Below are 9560 nucleotides of genomic sequence, written 5' to 3'. Positions count from 1 at the left end.
AACCGCCCCACCTCTCGCGCATGTCTGCGAGAAGCCGCAAATAAATCTCTCGGCTCTGCCCCACAACGGTTACGTGAGGCAGGAAATCTCGCGAGGCTTGAGCGCTCTGAGAGCTTTGGTCGGAGACGGTCAGTGGAGGTTTTCCTCGGGCCAGTGATGGGGCTGAGCTCCGCTGACCCCTGCAGCCGCCCCTCTACTGTCTCTGCTGGGTTCTGCGTCTGCTCGCTGAAGAAGCTGAACAGGCGAGGGGAGTCTCTTCCCTTGGGTGCATAGGCCCCTGTTAGCAGAAGCTTTGAGTCCTAACGCCACAACTGACGGCTGCGAGGGATTGAGACCAGAGTAAGTGGAAATAAATCGAGGGACAAGAGCCGGCGTAGAGAGTCGGAAGTTTCCTTTCCCTGGGCCGCTGTGGTGCTTTGCATCTCTGGAACTGCTGGCCGCCCGCCTAGCTCTAGCCGTTTCCCTGTGCTGCTTACCTGCTCCTTGGAGCTGTACTTCCTTTTCCCGGGCACCAGCTGTGAGCTCCTCTTTCCGGGTCTGGGGTGCGGAAACTTTCTTGAAGCCTTGCCCTAACCTTGTCTGGACGCATCTTCCGTTTCTCTTTTTTTCCTCCCTAAACCCACCTGGGAATTTACCATTGAGAGGAGGGAAGAGGGACCCTTTCGGTTTTCAGTTTACAGATTTGCAGCATATTACGTGGATATAACTATTCCCTCTTTCTTGAAACTGCCTTCCAAGGAATACTACTCTTTTCTTGTTTTTCTTCCTGCTTTTCTTCTGTATCCCATCTCTGATAATGTTACCAGTATCCATCCTCCTGTTCCAGTTGGAAACCTTCATCCTTGATTCTGCATTTCCACTCTCTCTGCTCTATATTATTCCTTCTTTCACCAGCATAATTGCAGTTGCCCACCCCCCCACACACACTAGTTTCTCCACCATCATTCTTCCATAGAGTTATCATCCTAAAATCTGTTTATATCAATCCTTTCCTTAAACTTTTTCAGAACCCTATGCCTAATGGAATTAAGTCTTAATTGGTAAGCATATCATTCAGGACCTTTAACTATCTGTTGCAGTCCATTTTATATTTTAGTCTCCTCTTGCTTTTCCTCCAAATACCTTAATATCCAACCATACCAGAACTGGCTGCCCAAACATGTCATGCACTTTCACAACTCTGTGCCTTTGTATGTGCTGTACCATCTGTTTAGAATGCTTACTCTTTCTACCCCACTCCTCACCTATCAAGACCCAATTCATAGATCCTTGTCTTCTCAGACTCCCCCAGGTGATATTAATAATACCATCGTGCTCCCAGAACACTTGAAATAATTCTTCTGCATTATTATTAGGCTGTATTATTTGTTCATGTATCTGTCTCTTGTGTGAATTTGAGATTAAGTCTGGAATCCTGGCTTGTTCATCTTTGCAACAAAAGCTAGTCCAGTGCTTGGGGGCATAGCAGGCATCATTTATATATATATTTGTAAATAGGTATAGATATTTATAATGTAATAGTTCTAAAGATTCATAATAGGAGTACTTAGTGCTCTTAAAATCACAGAATTTTAGAGCGAGAAGGGACCTTGTATGTTAGCTAAGGGCCCCTGACCTGTTTTGAATATGAGAAACTCTGTACCTCTAATATACAAGTAATTATACTTCTAGTATTCATTGATTGAGATTATGCATAATGGAAAAAAATTGCTGTGCTTTTAAATGATTTTATATTTTATTATACTAGCATCTGTCTATATGAAAAATAGAGAAATATTTATATGTGTGAGAAAAATATTTTAGACTAAAGATCATACTTGGTGTGTGTACATCCATGTAACTCTCCCAATGACTTCTTGGCCCGTAGGTTATAAATAATTGGTTTAGATTAGGTTAGTTCCTTGACCTGTCATACTTGTTTGAATCCATATGTATATGCAACTTATATTTAACTACAGTTCTAAGGTAAAAAAAAAAAAATTCCCCCGTGTCCTTTTAAATTCTGTTCCTTCCAACTTTAAAATTTTATCTTCTTTGTAAAGCTTCTTCATAAAGCTCCAAATGCGTTGTTTCCATAATTTTCAAAGATCGTGAAAATTTTCTCTGCTTTCAAATACAGTAACATATTGTCTGTATAAGATGCTTATTTACATATGTAATTTACATATATTCTTGATTTCTTTAAAGTTTCTAAGAAAGCCATAACTATGCCTTTTTATCTTTCTCTTTCCGTATGTATCTTTTTTTAAAAAAAGATTTTATTTATTTATTTGAGAGAGAGAGAGAGAGGGAGGGTAAGTAGGAGAAGCAGACTCCCCACTGAGCAGGGAGCCTGATGTGGGACTCCATCCCAGGACCCCGAGATTACAACCTGAGCCAAAGGCAGACGCTTAACTGACTGAGCCACCGGCGCCCCTCCATATGTATCTGTTAATATTATCTACTAATTAATATTTGCGGCACCTGCCTGAACAGTCCAGTAAAATTTTTTAACTAAACTAGGTTGTTAATATTTAAAGACAGATTCATGGTGTATCAGTAGGCACAGTATTTCTGTGTATGTCCAGTTATGGGATAGTGGATTTGTGGGTAAAAGAGAAAGAAGAGTGACTTGAATTTCTTTAAATTTTTCTTGACCAAAATGTAAAACTAAACATCTGGTGGTTGCTGTCTTGAGTGGGTGGTAGTTTCTCTTTTATGAGCAGCAGAATGTTCTGAATCCTCTGCCAGGAGTCTGCCGATATCTTTGGGTGGCAAAGTGGGCGAGAATGTGGCTAATGCAGGCAGGGGAAAACCTACTTTAGAAAAATTTCACCCATAATTTGAGCTTACCTATAGAAAATAATGTAAGTGCACCATGACCAGTTATGACAAGCACTATAAAAACAAGCAGATAAATGGAAAATACTCCCTTTTTTTACGGGCGTCTATTTTTAAATATTTAACAGTTGTTAGAGAGTTTGGAAAATAGTCTTCCCACTCCACTTACTAGCCAAAAAAGGGGGAGAAAACAATGATTTTCAAAAAAGGTGGCAAAGTAAATGCACGTTATAAAATATTTTAAACTTTTCTGTTGTTTCACTTATAGGAAATGAACATGCAGATTCTTAGAAACTCTGTCACTATCTTTCTGAAGTGTTAAGAAATTATGCTTTCAATTACCTGATGTTTATAATTCTTTTTTCTGAATAGGTATATTTTTATAGTTACAAAGCAAATTTTAAATATAGTTCATTTTGACAGTGTTTCATTATGCAATCTAAGAGTAGGTTTTTTTTAAAGTGGATGTTAATTGTAATTTCAAAAAAACCTGTCAGTAAATACTAATTGGTTTTATAATTGTGATGCCTAGTTAAAATGGATGGTAAGTTTTTATTAATCATAAGGGAAAATAATTTGGAATTTGGGGGTTTTTATCTTTTCTTCATTTATACCCCCATTTATTTTCGATTCCTGGCTTGATATACAGTTTTTTAATATCTTGGAAATCCCATTGGTGAAGCAGGTTCAGGGAATTTGTTTTTTCACCCAGGGAGACAGATGGTTTTTACATAGCTAAAAGTAAATGGTCCTGAGGATCCACCTTGGCTTCTTGAGTAGAGCACTAGACTCAGGATCAGAAATTCTATTTCTGGTACTAGCTTGGCTCCTTCCTTGCTGCCTGGTACTGTCATTCAGCTTATATTTGGGATCCCTGAGTCTTATTTCCTTATTGATGAAATGGGAATAACACTTGTCCTATTGACCAAAAGAATTTAAGGTAATATTCCTTGGGTTCAGAAATCTACCAACAGTTTTAATTAATTAAAATTAATACCTAGCACTTTGAACTAGAGTGCTCTGGTTTTGTTGTTGTTGTTGTTGTTTTAATTATTTTTTAGAGAGGGAGAGGGGCAGAGGATGAAGGAAGGACTCTTAAGCAGGCTTCACCCCCAGCCTGATGCAGGACTCCATCTCATAACCCTGAGATCATGACCTGAGCCAGAAATCAAGAATTAACACCCAGGTTCCCCTGGAGGGAAATAAGAGTCCAGTGCTTAACCAACAGCCACCCAGGCGCCCCTGGGGTCCATCTGGATTGAATTAGGTTGAAGAGAAATCTAAGAATAAGTAAACAATTTTGAAAGAGAAAAGGGTTACTTGCCATGCCAGATGGTAAGGGTATATTTTATAACTATGACAGTTGAGGCAGCATAGTATTGATGCGGAGATAGATAAAAAGACCCAGAGGTAGAATAGAGAGCTCAAAAACATACCCATACATTTTTTGAAAAAAACAAGTGTGGCATTAAAATGAGTGTGGGTATTCTAACCATAAGAAAGAAATAATGTGACACAATAGGGATACCAATTATCATAACAATGGCAATCATATTACAGTATATAAATACCAAATCAGTGTGTTGTACACCTTAAACTTACATAATGTTATGTTAAATATATTTCAATAGAAAAAAATTCAGTGCTGGAAAGATGTACTGTACAATAAATGAGACTGGGGCAACTAGTTGTCCCCATAAGACAAAGGAAATATAAGTAGATAGCTTCCTTATACCAACATGCAAATAACAACCAGATGAATTAATGACAAAGGCAAAACCTTGGGGACAGGAAGTACACTGTAGTTTTGTCTTTTTGGCAGTGCCAGGTAAATGGAAACAGTATGTAACCTTTTGAAACTATCTTCTTTTACTTAGCATTAATGCCCTTGAGACTCATCTATATTGTCTATATCAGTACCTCATTCCATATTATTGCTGTACTACAGTTTGCTTATCCACTCATTTCTCTACAGTAAATGCCCAGAAGTAGTAGTGCGAGGTCATATGGTAGCTTGATGTTTAACTTGGTAAGAAGCTGCCAAACCGTTTTCTGAAATAGCCATATCATTTTGCATTGTCACCAGCATTGTATGACAGTTCCAGTCACACTGTATCCTTGTAGCACTTGGAATGTCAGTACTTTTTATTTTAGCCATCTTAGGGGTATAGTGGATCTCATTGTTCTAACTGCATTTCTGTAATAGCTAGTGATGTTGAACATATTTTCATGTGCTTATTTGCCATCTTTATCTCTTTTTGGCTAAGTGTTAAAGTTTTTTGCTCGTTTTAAAAATTGGGTGATTTTTTTACTGTTAGTTCTGAGAGTTTTTTATGTATTATAAAGTCCTTTGTCAGATATGTGATTTGCAAAATTTACCTTCCAGTCTGTAGCTTGTCTTTTCAGATTGTCTTAAAAGTGCCTTTCCCAGAGCAAAAGTTTCTAGTTTTGATGAAGTCTAGTTTATTATTATTTTATTTTTTTTATGAATCAAGCTTCATGAATCATGTCTAAAAAAATCTTTCCCTAATCCCAGGTCACAAAGATTTTCTCCACTTTTCATTTTACATTTAGATCTATGGTCCACTTTGAGTTAATTTTTGTATAAAGCGTAAGAATTATGTTGGGGTTAGTTATTTGGCACATAACTATTTGTTGACAAGATGGTCCTTTCTGGGGCCCCTGGGTGGCTCAGATGGTTAAGCTTCTGCCTTGGGCTCAGGTCATGATCTCTGGGTCCTGGGATGGAGCCCCAAGTCAAGTTGGGCTCCCCACTCAGCAAGGAGTCTGCTTCTCCCTTTCCCTCTACCTCTCTCTCTCTCTCTGTTTCAAATGAATAAATAAAAAATCTTAAAAAAAAAAAAAAAAGACTGTCCTTTTCCCTGTGAAGTGTCTGTGCACCTTTTTCAAAAAGCGGTTGACCATGTTTCTGTGGGCTTATTTCTGACCTCTATTCTCTTCTGTCTCTGCCAATACCATGCTGTCTTGATTACTGTAACTTTATAATGAGTCCTAAAATTTGGTGGTGTGATTTCTCCAACTTTGTTTTCAAAATTCTGTTGGCTGTTCTAGTCTCTTTGCATTTTCTTTCTTTTCTTTTCTTTTTTTAAAGATTTTATTTATTTATTTGACAGAGAGAGAGAGAGAGGGAACACAAGCAGGGGGAGTGGGAGAGGGAGAATCAGGCTTCCCGCTGAGCAGGGAGCCCGATGCGGGACTCGATCCCAGGACCCTGAGATCATGACCTGATCCACCCAGGCGCCCCTCTTTGCATTTTTCATAGAAATCTTAGAATTAGCTTGTCAATTTCTACAACAAGGCCTGCTGTGATTTTGATTGGAAGTTGCAGTAAGTCTATAGATGAGTTGTGGAAGATTGTCATCCCTACTATGTTGAGTCTTCCAATTTATGAACACGGTGTGTCTCCATTTATTTAGACCCTCTTTGGTTTCTTTCATTAGCATTTTATCAGCGTGCATGTGCATATCCTACATATGTTTTGTTAGATTTATACCCCAAAGTTTCATTTTTTGAATACAGTCTTTCACTTAAGTATGATGTTGGCTATATTGAAGATACCCTTTCTCACCATGAGGCAATCCTCTTCTATTTGCAGAGAATTTTTATTATGAAAGGATATTGTTGGGTTGTTATTTTTTTTTTTTAATGCACCAGTTAGTATGATGAAGTGTTTGTTGTTGTTGTTGTTGTTTATGGTGGATTACATTGACTGATATTTAAATATAGAAACAGCCTTGAGTTCTGGGATAAACCCTACTTGGTCATGGTGTAGTATTCTTTCAATATGTTGCTGAATTTGAGTTGCTAATATTTTGAGGATTTTTACGTTTATGTTTACGAGGGATACTGGATTGTGGTTCTCTCTGTGTCTCTCTGGAATGTGTCTGGTTTGGGTTTTAGAGTAATACTGGTATCATTTTATGAGTTTGGAAGTATTTTCTTCTCTTTTCTCAAAGAGGTCGTACAAGATTGGTATTATTTCTTTTTTGTATGTCTGGTAGAATTTGCCATTGAAATCATCCAAATAGGGATTTTTTATGGAAGATTTTTAACTACAAATTTAATTTCTTTAATAGTTATAGGACTATTACAGAAGAGTTATAGGATATTAGTAATTATAACTGTAATTACTATACCTAATGGTTATAGGACTATTAATAATTATTTCCTCTTGTGTGACTATGTAGTTTGTGGTTTTTAGAGAATTAGTCCATTTCATCCAAATTATCCAATTCGTGTGTATGAAATTTATTATTGTATTCACTTCTTTTAATGAGTTAGGAGTCTGAAGTGTGATATCCCTTCTTTCAATCCTGACATCGGTAATTTATATCTTCTCTCTTTTTAGTTTTTTTTCCTCTTGGTCAGTTTTGCTGGAGGTTTATCCACTTCATTTGCTTTTTCAAAGAATTAGGTTTTGGTTTCATTGGTTTTTCTCTGTTGCTTTCCTGTTCTCAGTTTCATTGATTTCTGCTCTTTTATTATTTCCTTCTATTTACTTTGGAGTTTATTTGCTCTTTTCCTGGTTTCAGAAGTTTGAGGCTTAGGTAATTGATTTGAGATCTTTTTAATTTTCTAATAAAAGAATTTAATGCTACACATTTTCAAAGTACTGCTATATATGCATAACAAAATTTTGATATCTTGTATTTTCATGTTTTTTTAGATGAAAATATTCTCTGATTTCCAAAACTTTTTTTTTTTTGACTTCTGGATTACTTATGTGTTTTTTAATTTCCAAATGTTTGGAGAATTTCTTATCTCTCTCACCTATTTTAATTTCATTACGGTCACAGGACATAATTTGTATGATTGCAATTCTTTAAATTTGTTAAGGTCTGGGGGCGCCTGCGTGACTCAGATGGTTAAGCGTCTGTCTTCAGCTCAGGTCGTGATCCCAGGGTCCTGGGATCGAGCCCCACATGGGGCTCCTGGCTCAGCAAGGAGCCTGCTTCTCCCTCTGCCTCTCCCCCTGATCATGCTTTCTCTCTCTGTATCTCTGTCTCAAATGAATAAATAAAATCTTTAAAAATAAATAAATAAATAAATTTGTTAAGGTCTGTTTTGTTACCTAGGATAAGATCTATCCTAGTGAATGTCCTGTTTGCACTTAAAAATAATGTGTATTCTGCTGTTGTTGGTATTAATTCAGTCCACCTCGATGTAGTTTGTTCATGCCTTCTGTATCCTTGTTGATTTTCTGTGTACATATTCTGTCAATTACTGAAAAAGAAATTCTCTACATTCTAACCAACTCTTCTTATGTCTTCTTTGTTATAGCTGTCCTAATGGGTGTGAAGCATCTCATTGTGGTTTTGATAGCTAATCATGTTGAGCATCTTTTCCCGTGCTTATTAACACCCTGACTTTATTTTAATTAGTGTCAGTATATGTTTTTCCATCCTTTTACTTTTAACCTATCTATGTCATATTTGAAGTGAGTTTCATATAGATTATTTATAGGTGGATCCTGTTTTTTTTTTTTACTTTCTATTCTATGCTTTTTCTTTTCCCTTTTCTTTTTATTGAATTATAATTAACTTACAGTGTTATAAGTTTCAGGTGTACGGCATATTGATTCAGCAGTTCTATACATTACTCATTGCTTACCATGAAAGTGTAGTCACCATCTGTCACCATATATTATTACAACATTATTGACTATATTCCCTATGCTATACTTTTCATCTTTGTGACTTATTTCTTTTATAACTGGAAGCTTGTACCTCTTAATCTCCTTTATCTATTTTACCCATTCCCCACCCAACCCACCATCCCTCTGGCAACCACCAGTTCTCAGTTTTTAAAGTCTGGTTTTTTTGTTTTGTTTTGTTTTACTTGTTTGTTTCTTTTGTTTTTTTAGATTCCACATGTAAGTGAAATCATATGGTGTTTATCATTCTCTGACTTATTTCACTTAGCATAATATTCTGTATGTCCACCCATGTTGTCACAAATGGCAAGATCTCATTCTTATGGCTGAGTGATATTCCATTCTATGTATACACCACATCTTCTTTATCCATTCCTCTATTGATGGACACTTAGGTTCTTCCATATCCTGGCTATTATAAACAATACCACTATAAACATAGGGGTGCACATATCTTTTTGAATTAGTGTTTTTGTTTTCTTTAGGTAAATACCCAGTGGTGGGATTAATGGATCATGTGGTAGTTCTATTTTTAATTTTTTTGAGGAACCTCTAGACTGTTTTCTACAGTGGTTGCACGAATTTATAGTCCCTCCAACAGTGCATGAGGCTTCCTTTTCCTCCATATTCTTGTCAACATTTGTTTTTCTTGTCTTTTTTTTATTCTAGCCACTGTGGCACGTGTCAAGTGACACCTCATTGTGGCTTTGATTTGCATTGCCCTGATGATTAGTGGTGCTGAACACTTTTTAATGGGTCTGTTTGGCCATCTGTTTATGTTCTTTGGAGAAGTCCCTATTCGGGTCCTCTGCCGTTTTTTGGTGTTGAGTTGTGTTAGTTCTTTATATATTGGATATATTAACCCCCTATTAGATATATCATTTACAGATATCTTCTCCCATTCAGTAGGTTGGTTATTTGTTTTGTTGATGGTTTCCTTCACTGTGCAAAAGCTTTTTAGTTTGGTGTAATCCTAATAGTTTAATTTTCCTTTTGTTTATCTTGTCAGAAGAGACCAATCTAGAAAAATGTTGCTGTGGCTGATGTGAGATTACTGCCTATGTTT

The 9560-nt window shown here is 36.7% G+C and overlaps 1 protein-coding gene across 2 annotated transcripts in view; it reads left to right on the top strand.

Moving 5' to 3' along the window:
* The first annotated feature begins 64 nt into the window (after positions 1-64).
* FGFR1OP2 (FGFR1 oncogene partner 2) overlaps positions 65-9560 on the top strand; it is a 33771-nt gene continuing 24275 nt past the window's right edge. The window contains exon 1 of one of the 2 annotated variants that reach the window (XM_025879847.2): positions 65-339. The gene's annotated coding sequence lies outside the window, so the exon portion shown is untranslated. The remainder of the gene's footprint in view (positions 340-9560) is intronic. The other variant, XM_025879848.2, reaches the window with a different exon arrangement.

This window comes from Callorhinus ursinus, unplaced genomic scaffold (assembly GCF_003265705.2).
Source record: "Callorhinus ursinus isolate GAN/ISIS: 27379988/994484 unplaced genomic scaffold, GSC_fseal_2.0 scaffold27, whole genome shotgun sequence".
NCBI classification, from domain to species: Eukaryota; Metazoa; Chordata; class Mammalia; order Carnivora; family Otariidae; genus Callorhinus; species Callorhinus ursinus.
This window is presented reverse-complemented; position numbering and strand designations above follow the sequence as displayed.